Below are 14,779 nucleotides of genomic sequence, written 5' to 3'. Positions count from 1 at the left end.
CGTTTCCACACACACGCTTTGTGCCGGTGTAGTTAAGTAGCGAATAAGTTTTATTTATTGCCCCTTTGTTTTAGTTTCCCCTTTCTCCCATCCCACGCAAATATTTTCTTCTTCTTCTTCTTTTTCTCTTGTCCCTGTGTGTTCCCTGTGTGTAGTTGTTTTGTATCTATTGCGGTGGCAGTTGCCCCGCAATGGATGGTAATAGTGATGGCGGGGGGAATACCCTTCCTGCCCTTCCCACTGAAGACGAACTGTCCGACGTGGAAACGACAGCCACGGTGAAGAAGTACACCGGAACCATCCCGTACCGCCTACCCCATCTCCTCCTACCCCGCCTAATCCATCGCCACCAACACCACCAGCACCGTCACCCCCCGCACCACCAAACCCGTTTCCCCCTACCCCGCCTAATCCCTCTCCCCCCACACCGACAAAACCGTCTCCCCGCCAAGTACTCCGCCTAACCCCGCCAAGAAAACAAAAACTGCCCCCCGCCATAAGTCATACCCAGACGCCTCGACAGGCCCATGGGTTGTTTTTTTCCGACCCAAACAAAAACCGCTTAACGTTAACCAGATCGAAAAAGATCTATTCAAACGTTTCTCGTCAGTGACCGACATTTTGAAGGTGAGGCCAGACAAACTGCGCGTCACTGTTGGTAACCGCAAGCAGGCGAATGAGATTGTTGCCTGCGAGCTTTTTACGTTAGAGTACCGCGTTTACATTCCCAGTCGTGACGTGGAAATCGAAGGAGTGGTCACCGAAGCGAGTTTGACCTGCGATGACTTCTTGAAGAGGGGGGTTGGTGTCTTCAAGAACGCCGTTCTTCCAGAAGTCAAGATTCTTGACTGCACCCAAATGCAGTCAGCATCCCTCGACGGGACAAAAAAAATCTACTCGCTGACTGACTCGTTTCGAGTGACTTTCTCCGGATCGACTCTGCCGGATTACGTCCGAATTGGGAGGATTCGACTTCCTGTGCGGTTGTTTATACCAAGGGTGATGAACTGCACCAAGTGCAAACAATTAGGCCACACCGCCGCCTTCTGCGGCAACAAGCCACGATGCGATCAGTGCGGCGAGAAGCATGCGGAGGGTGCTTGTGGTGCTCCTCCTAAATGTGTTTATTGTTTGGCACCTCCGCATCCTCTCGCAGATTGCCCGAAGTATAAACAGCAAGGAAAAAAACTTGAACGGTCTCTGAAGGCGCGCTCTCAGCGTTCCTTTGCGGAGATCTTGAAGACTTTCAATCCTCCTCCCAAAATCACTCCGGAAAAAGAAAACAATAATCCGTTCAATCTTCTCCCAGTTGACGAGGACGACACTGACTCAGAGGGCAATGACGGAAGTCCTTTTGTTTTCAAAGGTCCTTCAAGGAAGCGATCCAAGAATGACTCGCAGAAAACTAAAAAAACTGACTCTCAAGCCCCCTTGGATAAATCAAGAGGTCACGGAAATAAACCGAAACCCAATCCACCGGGTTTTAAGCCTGTCGATTATGACAAAGAATTTCCGGGGCTTCCGGGAACATCTAAAACCCCAGATGTCCCAGTTTTGCAACCAGAACAGCAGAACGCCATGTTCACGCTTTCTGGAATTGTGGACAGCATTCTCGATCTGTTCAACATCACTGACCCTCTTCGGAGCATCATTAACATGATGCTTCCAATCGTGAAACCTTTTCTGAAGCAATTTGCTTCCAAGTGGCCCCTCCTTGCTTCATTCGTATCCTTCGATGGATAATTTTCCAAAAAATGATACGGTATCTCTCCTTCAATCGAATTGTAGAAGCATTTTACCAAAACTAGACATATTCAAATTTTTACTGCATAACATACACTGTGATGCGTTTGCTCTCTGCGAAACATGGCTCTCTCCAGATGTTAACCTTTCTCTTCACGACTGCAACATTATCCGTCTCGATCGTGCAGATTCGTACGGTGGGGTGCTCCTAGGGGTCAACAAACAACACTCATTCTACAGAATCGACCTTCCTCCAGTGTCAGGTATTGAAATTGTCGCATGTCAGGTGAATATTAGAGGTAAAACCTTCAGTATTGCCTCGTTATACATCCCTCCGAGAACGGCTGTTTCTCGGCGAGCGCTATCTGACATCTGCTCAGTGCTACCTGAGCCGCGGTTGATCTTAGGGGATTTTAATTCCCACGGTACAGGCTGGGGAGAGCTGTACGATGACAACCGTTCAACCATCATCTATGACGTATGCGACGATTTCAATATGACCATTCTAAACACCGGTGAAGTAACTCGAATAGCCAAACCTCCAGCAAGAGAGAGCAGACTAGACTTGTCACTCTGTTCGAACTCACTATCATTGGATTGCATGTGGGAGGTAATCCAAGACCCCTATGGTAGTGATCATTTGCCCATCAAAATTTCGATTTCCAACGGTTCATCTTCACAGTGTCCAATCAACATCGCGTACGATCTCACGAGAAACATCAATTGGGAAGAATACGCGAACGCGGTCCGTGACGGTTCAGAATCGGTCGACGTTCTCTCTCCATTGGATGAGTACTCCTTCCTATCGCGGCTCATAGTGGATTGCGCGCTTCAAGCACAAACGAAGCCTGTTCCTGGCACTACCATTCGCAAACGTCCTCCCACTGTGTGGTGGGACCAGGAATGCACCGACGTGAATAAAGAGAAGTCTACCGCGTTTAAACAGTTTCGTAAATACGGTTCCCGCGAATACTTTGAGCGGTATACGGAGCTAGAGGAAAAGTTTAAGAGCTTGGTCAGGGCCAAAAAACGCGGTTACTGGCGTCGGTTCGTCGAAGGGCTATCGCGAGAGACTTCCATGCAAACGCTCTGGAATGTCGGCAGGAGAATGCGTAACGCGGCATCGTCGGTCAACGAGGGCAAGGAGTACTCTAACAAGTGGATTTTCGACTTCGCGCGTAAGGTTTGTCCCGATTCGGTTCCGGTCCGATGCAACACTCGCGATCCGCCGCTGGAAAACGATGACATGGACTCCCCGTTTTCGATGGTAGAATTCTCAATTGCTCTTCTTTCATGCAATAACTCAGCTCCGGGAATTGATCGAATCAAGTTCAACCTGCTCAAGAACCTCCCAGAAGTCACAAAGAGGCGATTGTTGAACTTGTTCAATCGATTCCTTGAGCTCAACGTTGTTCCGGATGATTGGAGACAAGTGAGAGTTATCGCCATCCAGAAGCCCGGTAAACCCGCTTCAGATCATAATTCGTACCGTCCCATCGCGATGCTGTCGTGTATTCGGAAGCTGTTAGAAAAAATGATTCTTCTTCGTCTGGACAAGTGGGTCGAGGCGAATGGCTTACTCTCAGATACGCAATTTGGATTCCGTAGGGGCAAAGGGACGAACGACTGCCTTGCGTTGCTTTCAACTGAAATCCAATTAGCCTATGCTGAAAAACAGCAGATGGGTTCAGTTTTCTTGGACATTAAAGGGGCGTTTGATTCTGTTTGCATCGACATCCTTTCGGAAAAACTCAATGCGAGTGGGCTTTCTCCGATTATCAACAATTTCCTGTTTAATTTGTTGTCCGAGAAACGAATGAGCTTCTCTCTCTTTTCCATAGTAATGAACTACTACGACATGCACTAAACAAAGGACACGGACACATCACAAAATATCAATGTATTGGTCACAGTGATTATGATTTTTTCTTTTTTTTTCCTTTGGTTTGTTTTCCGTTGATCTTGTTTTCCGTGCTGAGCACCAATGCTACCGACGCGCCAGGAAGGCAGCTCCCACACCTGGACCATACCTATCGACCCATCAACTCATGAACCGGGGACCAACGGCTTTACTTCCCATCCGAAGGAAGGCGTGATCAGAGATGTTATGCCTCAGAACATCCCGGTGGCGGCGACTGGGATTGAACCCAGGCCTGCTGGGGTGAGAGGTAATCACGCTTACCACTATACCACCGGCGCCGTTGAGGTCTGGTAATTGGATAGAAGAAAAAGTTCGGACCAGGGTTCCGATGCATTGTCAAATATCAGTATCATCGCTGGATTTTCTCACTAAGAAGACCTATTTTGATTGCTGAGAAGATGAATATTTGAAGAGATCCCAGAATTTTTCAAATGATACCGAACATCACAATTGAATGAGGATTCTTGTAAGACACATTTTGATTGATGAGAAAGCGCGTCTTTGGAAAGGTCCTAGAATGATTCTTGTGAGAAGATCAAGTATGTATGATTTAACTGTATCAAAAGCGAATACCTCATTACTTTTCCATAGTAATGAACTACTACGACATGCACTAAACAAAGGACACGGACACATCACAAAATATCAATGTATTGGTCACAGTGATTATGATTTTTTCTTTTTTTTTCCTTTGGTTTGTTTTCCGTTGATCTTGTTTTCCGTGCTGAGCACCAATGCTACCGACGCGCCAGGAAGGCAGCTCCCACACCTGGACCATACCTATCGACCCACCAACTCATGAACCGGGGACCAACGGCTTTACTTCCCATTCGAAGGAAGGCGTGATCAGAGATGTTATGCCTCAGAACATCCCGGCGGCGCCGACTGGGATTGAACCCAGGCCTGCTGGGGTGAGAGGTAATCACGCTTACCAATACACCACCGGCGCCGTTCAGTGATTATGATCCGAACAGAGAGAAAAAAAATCAGTCTAATGTCCATATTATGTTTCTTATGCCCCAACCACAAATAAGTATTTTTTGAGGATGCTCCTTGTCAATTGAGAGCTTGGCAAGCGCAATGCTACTCTATATCCAGGGAAGTTGAGAAATTTCCTATCCCATTTAAAATTCACAACCGTATCGGCAATTAGTGTTTCCTCCACCATCATGGTCTAGGAGTGCATCTACTGGCTATAGCTATAGGCTAAGGAGAAGCCATCATTTAATATTGTAGTGTATGCTCGACCCAACTAAGGATCGAGTCTGGACAAAAATCACTTCAGACTCATTAGAGTATCCCTCTCCACGGAAATCTTTAGTAAAAGGCGAAAGATTTATTCGACAGTTGAAGATAGATCAGAGTGATGAACTATTATATGCTCAGAGAGGTCCCCCAGCAATCAAATGTTCTTATAGCGATGATCGCATAAGAAGATTTACCTGCTCTTACACGTAAGCTCCTACCTTGAATAGGTACATAAGGTAAGGATCTGCATACATATTATTCGTTCATATTCTTATATGAATGTACGGTGCTTTCTTATTGCACTAGAATATAATCTATTGTAGGGGAAGACAGCCCAAAATGCACACGGGGCAAAATGCCCGAAATGCTTTTTAAAGCCTTCCCGTTTCTAATTCAGGACAATTAGGAATGGAAAAGCTATGAAAAACCGCATGGGAGATTTTGCCCCGGGGTGCATTTTGGCCTGTTCTACCCTACTGAAAAAATCACTTCAATGAGAACATCCATTCAGAGATGGCACGAGAAATTAAGGAAAAATCAAATAACTACGACTTTTAAAAACACTAGCATAATGGGGAAAATCAAACATATTTATATCCCAAGTAACAATCTAAATGCTTGGAAGATTTATTATTATTTTATCATTGTTTTATAATAGCATCCCTTGCAGTTTGTGGTTGTATAACGGTTTTGTGTGGTTGTCATACAATCAGGCCGTCAGGTTGTTTGTAACACTATTTTATGGCTACTAAATTAAAACTTAGACTTCATAGTTTTAAAGGTACCTGTAATTTGGTTCTGTATCACTATTTTCAACTGAACAAGACATTCAATTATGTTCAGTGCTGTGTTCCTAAAATTTGAGCTAAGTAACGGGTGTTCAATACAAAATGAGGTTTTTTTGGTTAATTTGTATTTTTTTTTATCGCTTATCCTACTCAGCTTTCACTACATTTCAGGAAAACCCTTGAACAATTTCTAGAAATTTTCCTTAACATTCGTGGGCGAAACTCTGGCAAAACAAAGTTCCCAAAACTACCAATAAGTTACCAAATCAAAACCTCCACAGTATGAAACCCTTACTACGCTAACTAAATCAATGGCGCAAAGCACTTGTGTTTTTCCGAGGCACTCGGTCGCCCTCAGAATACCTCTGGCGATTTACAAATCATTATCAATTTGGTTTCTACGTTGCTGTTCAATTTATTCTGGATGTGGTGAATTTGTGATATCTTGAGTAGTCACCAGGTTTTTACGTTTATATCTGGTTCTTGCTTCAAACGTTCCCAAGAGCTCTTGGTATTACAGCCGAAAGTGTTAAATCAGTAAAGAAAATTTAACACTTTCGGAAGTTAGCCATCCTTGAGCGATTCAACATTTCCCCTACTGAACTCAAGCTATCGCAGTAGCCATGACATTCATTTTTACTATGGTTCTATAACTAGATAGGGTAGAGCGCTACTTCGTCGTAATCGCCCATTTCCGTTCTATCGATCAGAAAAGATCAATAATATCAATGATTTCACCGTGCACAAATCAATAATAGGTTTGTTCCCATGCGTTAGTTCATTAGCTACAAGATAAATCCTGTTAGTGCGCATAGTATCAATATTTACGCTCATTGTTCTCAAAACAAAAGAAGCGCTCCTAGCGAATCCCCTTTTTCTACGTTTATCCCTAGGACGAAGAAAATCTAATGGCGTTTCAATGCATTTGGACGGAATTGAAACTCGTAGAACGAATTTAGAATCAAGAAGTGAATAAATTTAGAAGCCATCTTTGACAGAAATATTCAGTTTTAGTTCTCGTTCATAAAAGAGAGTTAAAGCGCGGGTTGTGCTTAGTAGAACGGAAATTAGATCAAAACCCCTATCGAGTTAGTGGACATCGCGTTATGGAGAGTTGACTATACTTCATCTACCTTTTTGCGTCACAATTGAGTACTAATATGGCTTAGCGATAAGAATCAAAACTCCCTTAAGTGAATCTTGTTGAAAACTATTGAAAAATTCGTGGAAGTGAGGAGGATTTCTCGGTTTCCAACAAAGCTAGAATGACGTCAACACATTCCTATCCATTCCTTAATTGACCTACATATGGACGCGGCCGGCGCTGTTATTGCCCATCGTAAAGTATGAGATCACCATTTTTTACACATTGCAGATGCTAGTCCCACGCATCGTCTGTTGCTAATCTGTATAATACATGTGATCTGGTAGTAACGGATTAGCAACCGCGAGCGGTCATTAGTACTTTTCGGACTGATTCCAAACAACATTCCTGAAGTGATTCAGTACTTTCTGGAGTGATTCCGTATTTGTCTGAAGTGATTCAGTTCTTTTCGAAGTGATTCCGAACTTTTATGAAGTGATTAACTACTTTTCAAAGTGATTCCGAATAATTCTCGTTCTCGAAGTGATTTCGAGCTTTTTTATATGATTCCAAACTTCTCTCCTATACCTAACCGTCGGTGTTCGGAAAAACTCAAAAACTCAAATCTCATGCATGAGTTTAACCGCCTATGAGTTTTGCCTTGCAAAAATCACCGATGATTTTTCAGGTTCAAAAATTCATTGCTTTATATTTTTGCGTTATTCATTATTATTACTATTGTTTGTGCATCAGGGGTTGGAAAACTAACACAACATGCATAGACATGATATAAATTGACGTTTGAGTGGTTTTTATGAGTTTAAAGCTGGAATAATTTTTCGGCGTTGTGAGTGTGAGTGCGTGAATATGCATGAGAATCTCAAGCGTGAATTTTGTTTGCCGCATTCGCACGCGAGTTTATTCTCGCAGGAAGGCGCAATGAATGAGATTTGAGAATGATTTTCCGAACACTGCTCACCGTGAAATAATGTTGAAAGCATCATCATGTCGAAATTTCTATCTTACGTCACTAAGTAGCGCCAACTTTTGTCTGCCAATAGCCACTGCAAATTTGAAGATTTTTATAAATTTTACCTAAAATGGTTTACCAGGGGCGCTAGCATTCCAGATTTTTTTAATTTTTGTATGATCATCCCAAGTAACATTTTAAGTTTTATGAAATACTACAAAGCAACTATAAAACAACATTCATAAAACCCTGATAAAGGCTATTTTGTCATCAATGCATCCACCAAAACCTCATTTAGACTAGAATATGTCTAGATGGCCCAACCTGAAGAAGGTTATGAAGGGTGTATTCTCGAAGCTCTTCAAGATTGATTTACTGCAAAAGGTTGTATGACGAACGAATTGAGAACCATTTGAAAGCTACAATAAAAGCTATTTAGCAACAATAAAAACCCTTTCCGAATTATTTCCCCTAGCTGAATGCTAAATCCAGTAGGAAAGCATCAATCAAGATAGAAAAGGATTTATGAATCCGATCTTATCAAAATAATTAAAATAGAAACTGATGGTATAAAAATCTTGTTGAATATCCAAATGTATTACAATAGTTCTCATTAAGTGGTCTAGTTTTAAGTGCCATATCAAATTTTATGTGAAATGTACGTGAAAATATCGAAAAAATTAAGCCCACCCTCGTAAAATGTCGATTTGACTAATTATTTAAGAATGAAAAAAAATATATATTCTTCAGATCGAGCTTGGCCGAGATTTTTTATTATTATTTTCGCATTTAAATGTTTGCTCATTGCTAAATTTACCAAAATATAGTTATATCTAAGGAAATATTGATTGAAAATCGAAGATTGTTAAAAACAAGCAAACTAATTGTAACATGGCGGTGGCATAAAAGTTGATTTTCATGGGTCATTTGTGAAAAAGTTGTTTTGCTTTCAAGAACTCCTTAACAAATTAATAAGGTTTTAAAATGGCTTTTGTGAAGAAAACTTGCAGGCTGAATTGTATTTATCTAAAGCCATTTTGCTTGATCCTAACCCGCTCAGATTTATGGCAGCATTTATGGAGGCGAAGTTGCCTGCAAAAAGTTAAACGTCAAAGTTTGTTTATCTTTCGATAGTTGCGCTGTGAGATCCAGGATTCTTCCAGGCGGTTTTCTCCCGATGGATTGGGAGCAGTTACTCAGATAGTTTGCGATACTGTTTTACAACATTTCGCATTTCGAACAGCTGGAAGCGCAATCGTTCCCGAAAAAGATCCCCTTCTTCCGGATGGTGACAGAAGTGCACCATCCAATGATGCAGAGATGTACGGTTGAATGAAATTTTCGAAGAGTCTTTCGCCGAATAAAATCGCTGCTTTGGATAGGAAACCAGCTAATCTCCGCTAACTAACAGTTTCAGTGGTTTGCTGTCGGTTGTTATTTCGATTGTCATCGTAAGATCTGGAGAAGGCTGGTATATTTTTCAACTTTAGACAATGTTTTATTAGTTTGAGGGCCTCGCTCACTTTACTCTTCTCCGACAGATGGTCAGTCGTTGGTGCTGTGCTGGTTCTTCTAAAAAAGTAAATTTATCTGAAATTGACTTGAATTTTTCATCCTACTCCGTCTATCCTTCGAGATTTCTTTGTCATAAATTTGGCATTTATTAACTATGAGGAACCATCTTTTAAGCTCAATTTGTAAACAAAGTAATGATGCACTTTAAAAAGGCTAAAAAGCAACAATAAATGCTTTTTTCTCTAATGCAAAACCTAATTGTTTTATGGTTGCTTTTATAATGATAGAACACGTTTATAAAGTATTTTATCATGACATTAATAAACAGTTGCTAATGACGTTTATGCTTGAATTACAGAACAGTTTTAAGGAAGGATTGATAACTGTTTTAAATTTATTTTTTAAACAAGACAGTTTTTGACCTTCTTGCCAGACTATAAAAGGTTTTTAAAACAGCAAAAAGCTGAATTACTAAGCAGGAATGTTTTACACTTTAAAATGTTATATTTAAACTAAATGGATTGTTCATTGTCGTTATAAAACCATCATAAATCAGAGTGGATGCTAAATGGTTACTGAATTGTTACTTGGGATATTTAACATTATTTATATTGTTCTTCATCAGCAGTTCTTTCGGTCGATGCGTCATTGACTTTGGAAAGCAACCTTTTCGTGATGAGTGTGTGAGTGCTGACCATGTTTTGCGTCCATTGCTGCATTGGTTCCATTTGGGGTCTCAAACAACTGTGCAAAATTTGGGGACGATTGGTTGTGACCCGGCTTCCGCATTGCGTTTGAAATTTGTATGGAAATTAGTATTGGAAAACCTACTTTTTTGCATCTTTATAACTAGGGACCACAATTTTGTACACACCACGCATCTTAATAATACTCAAAATACGTTAAAGTATAGCCCAGAAAGTGCCTAATAACTTTGCTAAAGGATGTATGGTGCTAGAATGTATCTAAAAAAAAGTTGTAGCTGTTCAAAGATCAATGTTCCGAATTATATGCCAAAAATCCCTTTTTCTGCCAACACTGCCGGTGTACCAATGAAAGTCAGACTTCAAACTGAAATAAATTCGGAGCTTCTTATCTTATCGATTTGGTATGCTGAGATGAATTATTCAAAAACACAGCAAAAAATGTTATCTTCCATTTAATTCCACTTAATTAATTTTGGTATCCATGACAGATACGTATTTCGACTACAATGTGCAGTCTTCATCAGTGTCATTCCCACTAAAGAACTTATCAGAATCTAACCCCCTTAAGTACTCATTCCCTAGGTATAAAAGTCAAGATCACAGGTATATAAATGAAACTACAATGTGTTGAATCGGAACCTACCTAACTAATTAAAACCAAAGATTTAAGTAAGCTAAAGGAGAAAAATTTATTCAACTCTCTAATAAGGAAAATCCCAAAGGCTTGGTAGCCATCATAATGAAGTAATGAAATTGGGTTGTTAGCGGAATGCTTTAATAAAACAGCAAAAAAGGTTATCTTCCATTTAATTCCACTTAATTAATTTTGGTATCCATACGTATTTCGACTACAATGTGCAGTCTTCATCAGTGTCATTCCCACTAAAGAACTTATCAGAATCTAACCCCCTTAAGTACTCATCCCCTAGGTATAAAAGTCAAGATCACAGGTATATAAATGAAACTACAATGTGTTGAATCGGAACCTACCTAACTAATTAAAACCAAAGATTTAAGTAAGCTAAAGGAGAAAAATTTATTCAACTCTCTAATAAGGAAAATCCCAAAGGCTTGGTAGCCATCATAATGAAGTAATGAAATTGGGTTGTTAGCGGAATGCTTTAATAAAACAGCAAAAAAGGTTATCTTCCATTTAATTCCACTTAATTAATTTTGGTATCCATACGTATTTCGACTACAATGTGCAGTCTTCATCAGTGTCATTCCCACTAAAGAACTTATCAGAATCTAACCCCCTTAAGTACTCATCCCCTAGGTATAAAAGTCAAGATCACAGGTATATAAATGAAACTACAATGTGTTGAATCGGAACCTACCTAACTAATTAAAACCAAAGATTTAAGTAAGCTAAAGGAGAAAAATTTATTCAACTCTCTAATAAGGAAAATCCCAAAGGCTTGGTAGCCATCATAATGAAGTAATGAAATTGGGTTGTTAGCGGAATGCTTTAATAAAACAGCAAAAAAGGTTATCTTCCATTTAATTCCACTTAATTAATTTTGGTATCCATGACAGATACGTATTTCGACTACAATGTGCAGTCTTCATCAGTGTCATTCCCACTAAAGAACTTATCAGAATCTAACCCCCTTAAGTACTCATCCCCTAGGTATAAAAGTCAAGATCACAGGTATATAAATGAAACTACAATGTGTTGAATCGGAACCTACCTAACTAATTAAAACCAAAGATTTAAGTAAGCTAAAGGAGAAAAACATCTCTCGAATTGGATGGGTTATTCAAAAACATTTGCTCAATCTCATAAGAGTAGTTGTAAAGCGAGTACCCCCAGTTCCTTCCCTACTCTTTTGGTGCAATGTACAACGTCAGATATATTCACACAAATGTCATTGGATTGTAACGGTTATATTTCATTTTAATATATTCTACCATTTCTCAGGGTACTTTTTTCGATGCTTTTCTATCCCCTGAAGCAAATATTGCTGTTGAACTAGGTCTCTGGTGGATTTCTTGATAAGTCAAAAATTAGCTTCACCCCTCATTCAGTCATATCGTTGACGACCATCAAGGAAGTAACCCGTTGTATCGCATTGACATAATCTGTATCATTACTCCACTCGTTTGCCGGTTTTTGCATGAAGACGGTCGAAATTTCGAAAAGGAATCAGCACTGTTAGAAATGACGTTTGACTTGGTAGCCCAACTGAAACGTAGCTCACTTAAAGATAGCCCAACAAGCGAAATCCAACTGTACCTGTGTCTGAGACGAAACTGGTAAAGACAGTTTTCGTTTTCTCCTGTTTTTTTTTTTTTGATTTCTGATGTAGGTACGACTACTTCTGTATTGGGTGCGGGTGGCCCTAATGGCAGTTTAGTATTTCAAATAAAAGCTTTATATAGAAATTTAAAATTTTCCAACTGCTAATAATCCAAAAATACATCTCCTCACTTTTTTTTTTAATCTTTATTATAGAGATTTTTATCCGAAGGCTAGTTCATCCCTGGATCTCCTCACTAACAAATGAACGGACAAGTGGATATTAAATATTTACACTACAACGTGATGGCGTCTTACAATCAACTGCGAAACCATTGACTTTTCAATGTCTCGGCATAAACTAAAACAATATTTTAACTCCATACGGAATCATAACCCGTAAGAAGTTTAAATAGAATAGCAGACAATTTTTTTATATGTTCTTAAGAAAAACAAATTTGTATATGTATTTGTACTAGTCTACATCGGTTGATGAAAATAAATAAACAACATTTTTTGTTTTAAAAACTGCATATAGTTTGCCCCCTTCCCCCGCTCTCTAACTACGCAAATGTTTTTGAATAATTCCAAATCGTTAAGATAAGAAACTCCGAAGTTATTTCAGTTTGAAACTATTGATATGAGTGAGGGGGACGGGGTATATTATTACCCCCCCCCCCCTCTCCAACTACACATATGTTGGCACAGTGTTGGCAGAAAAAAGGGATTTTTGGTGTTTAATTCAAACCATAAATATTTGAATTGTTATAACTTTTTTTAGATACATTCTAGCACCATACTTTCTTTGGCAAAAGTGTTAGACACTTCCTCGAATATATATATACTACAAGAGAGTGATGCACAATTTGAAATTTTCGCTCCACAGTACTTAAACGATTCCAAATCGGATCCTGACTAACCTCTCAAAATTTGAACCCATTTGGTGAGAAACTGTGATGGCACAAACCATTTGAAGTTTGTATGGGAATTACTATGGTATAACCAAGATTGTTGTTCTTGCCTATCTAATAATTCACCATATCGGTATGCCTCAAAAACTTTCAACTTTACTTGTAAGAAATTTTCCCAGCTACAACTTTGCTCAGTTTTTGATTAAATGCAAGGGTCGAAAGTTATCAATGGTTCAATGCGCTGATGTCTTATGATCATGCTCATTCAACTGCTCAGCAGGCAGCATTGGTTTTTCTGGTGCTTAGAATAGAGCACAAAAATCATGGCTACTATGTCACACTGCAAAATACAGTGTTGCCTACAGAGCAGCTGCTTGATCATGTCGTAAGTTTACCAATCTCTTAAATAATTAAAAACATTTTCCTGTCTCGTTTTACATAGAAACGATCTTGAGCAAAGTTGTAGCTGAGAAAATTTTCTCTAAGAATGGCTATCAAACTGTTTCGCTGCTTAATATGGAAAAAGACAAATTTACATGTAAACTTCAAATGGCTTGTGCGAAGTCTGTTTCTAACCAAATGAGTTGTAACTTTGGAAGGCTAATCAGGACCCGATTTGTAACCATTTAAGCACTGTGGAGCGAAAAAGTCAAATTTTGCATCAGTTTAATACTACATACTTAGTTGCACTGTTCATGCTAAATTGTGGTCTCTAGGGATAAAAATGCAAAAAAGTTGTTTTTCCCATACAAATTTCAATCGCAATGCGGAAAGCCGAATTACAACCAATCGTCCTCAAATTTTGCACAGCTGTTTGGAGCTCCAAATGGAACCAAAAAAAGGTTGTTCTCGATTGATGAGGTAAAGTTTGCGTTTTTCCATATAACGATGACCCACTCTATTATATATAACCCTAGGGTGTCTTTGGTCATTGCAGTATAAAATCCATAAACACAATTTTTGATCATTTTTGTTTTGTTTTTGTTTTTTCTAGAGATCATTTTCAAATATCATTTATTTGCTGAAAAAAGATCCAAAATCGGTCCAGTAGTTCAAAAGTTATGAATTCTAACAGTTGAGAATAGAGGCAAAAATGTCGATTTTTTTTAGACCTCCCTAACTCAGGAAGGTGCACTCTAAGGGCGAAATGAAAAATACGGGTCTACATTTTTTTTGATAAGGAACAAAGTTTTTTTTTTCTGACTTTATCAGCCAAGGGTAATCCAAACGGTCAGTTATGTATTGCCCGACGTTCGGGGCCTCCCTTAGTCAGTCAGTAAAAAGGCGCAGTTACAAAGCAAGACCATACTGGAGCCACCTGGGTTCGATTCCCGGTCTGATCTAGGAATTGTTCGGGTTGGAAAATTTCTCGACTTCCCTGGGCATAGAGTATGATTGTACTTGCCACACAATTATACTAATGCAAAAATCGAACAGGCATCGAAAGCTCTGGATCACGTTAAGATCACGCAATAAGCTAATATGCGATAAGCAATAAGCTTGAAATGCGACGAAGAAGAAGACATTTCAGCCGCTCATTGTGGTCTTTTTCAATGGTAAAACTGTCTACGACTTGTCGTTAAATTGTGTATGTTGCCACGATAAGCGTGTTTAGCTTGGAGGAGCTTACTATATGGTTCATTTAGTTTGATT

At 39.6% G+C, this 14,779-nt stretch overlaps 1 protein-coding gene and 1 non-coding gene across 2 annotated transcripts in view; one reads left to right on the top strand and one right to left on the bottom strand.

Annotated features, from left to right (window-relative positions):
* Positions 1-14,779, top strand: part of LOC135710599 (probable G-protein coupled receptor CG31760) — a 401,234-nt gene that overhangs the window by 367,287 nt on the left and 19,168 nt on the right. The window lies entirely within an intron of this gene.
* Positions 4,909-5,031, bottom strand: LOC135710617 (U5 spliceosomal RNA). Its single transcript, XR_010518433.1, has one exon. It is a non-coding gene; the product is annotated as a U5 spliceosomal RNA (small nuclear RNA).

This window comes from Ochlerotatus camptorhynchus, unplaced genomic scaffold (assembly GCF_037179485.1).
Source record: "Ochlerotatus camptorhynchus isolate MF236.1 unplaced genomic scaffold, CSIRO-AGI_Acam_v1.1 ptg000392l, whole genome shotgun sequence".
NCBI lineage: Eukaryota > Metazoa > Arthropoda > Insecta > Diptera > Culicidae > Ochlerotatus > Ochlerotatus camptorhynchus.
Note: the sequence above shows the minus strand (reverse complement) of the source record. Positions and strands in the feature narration are given on the sequence as shown.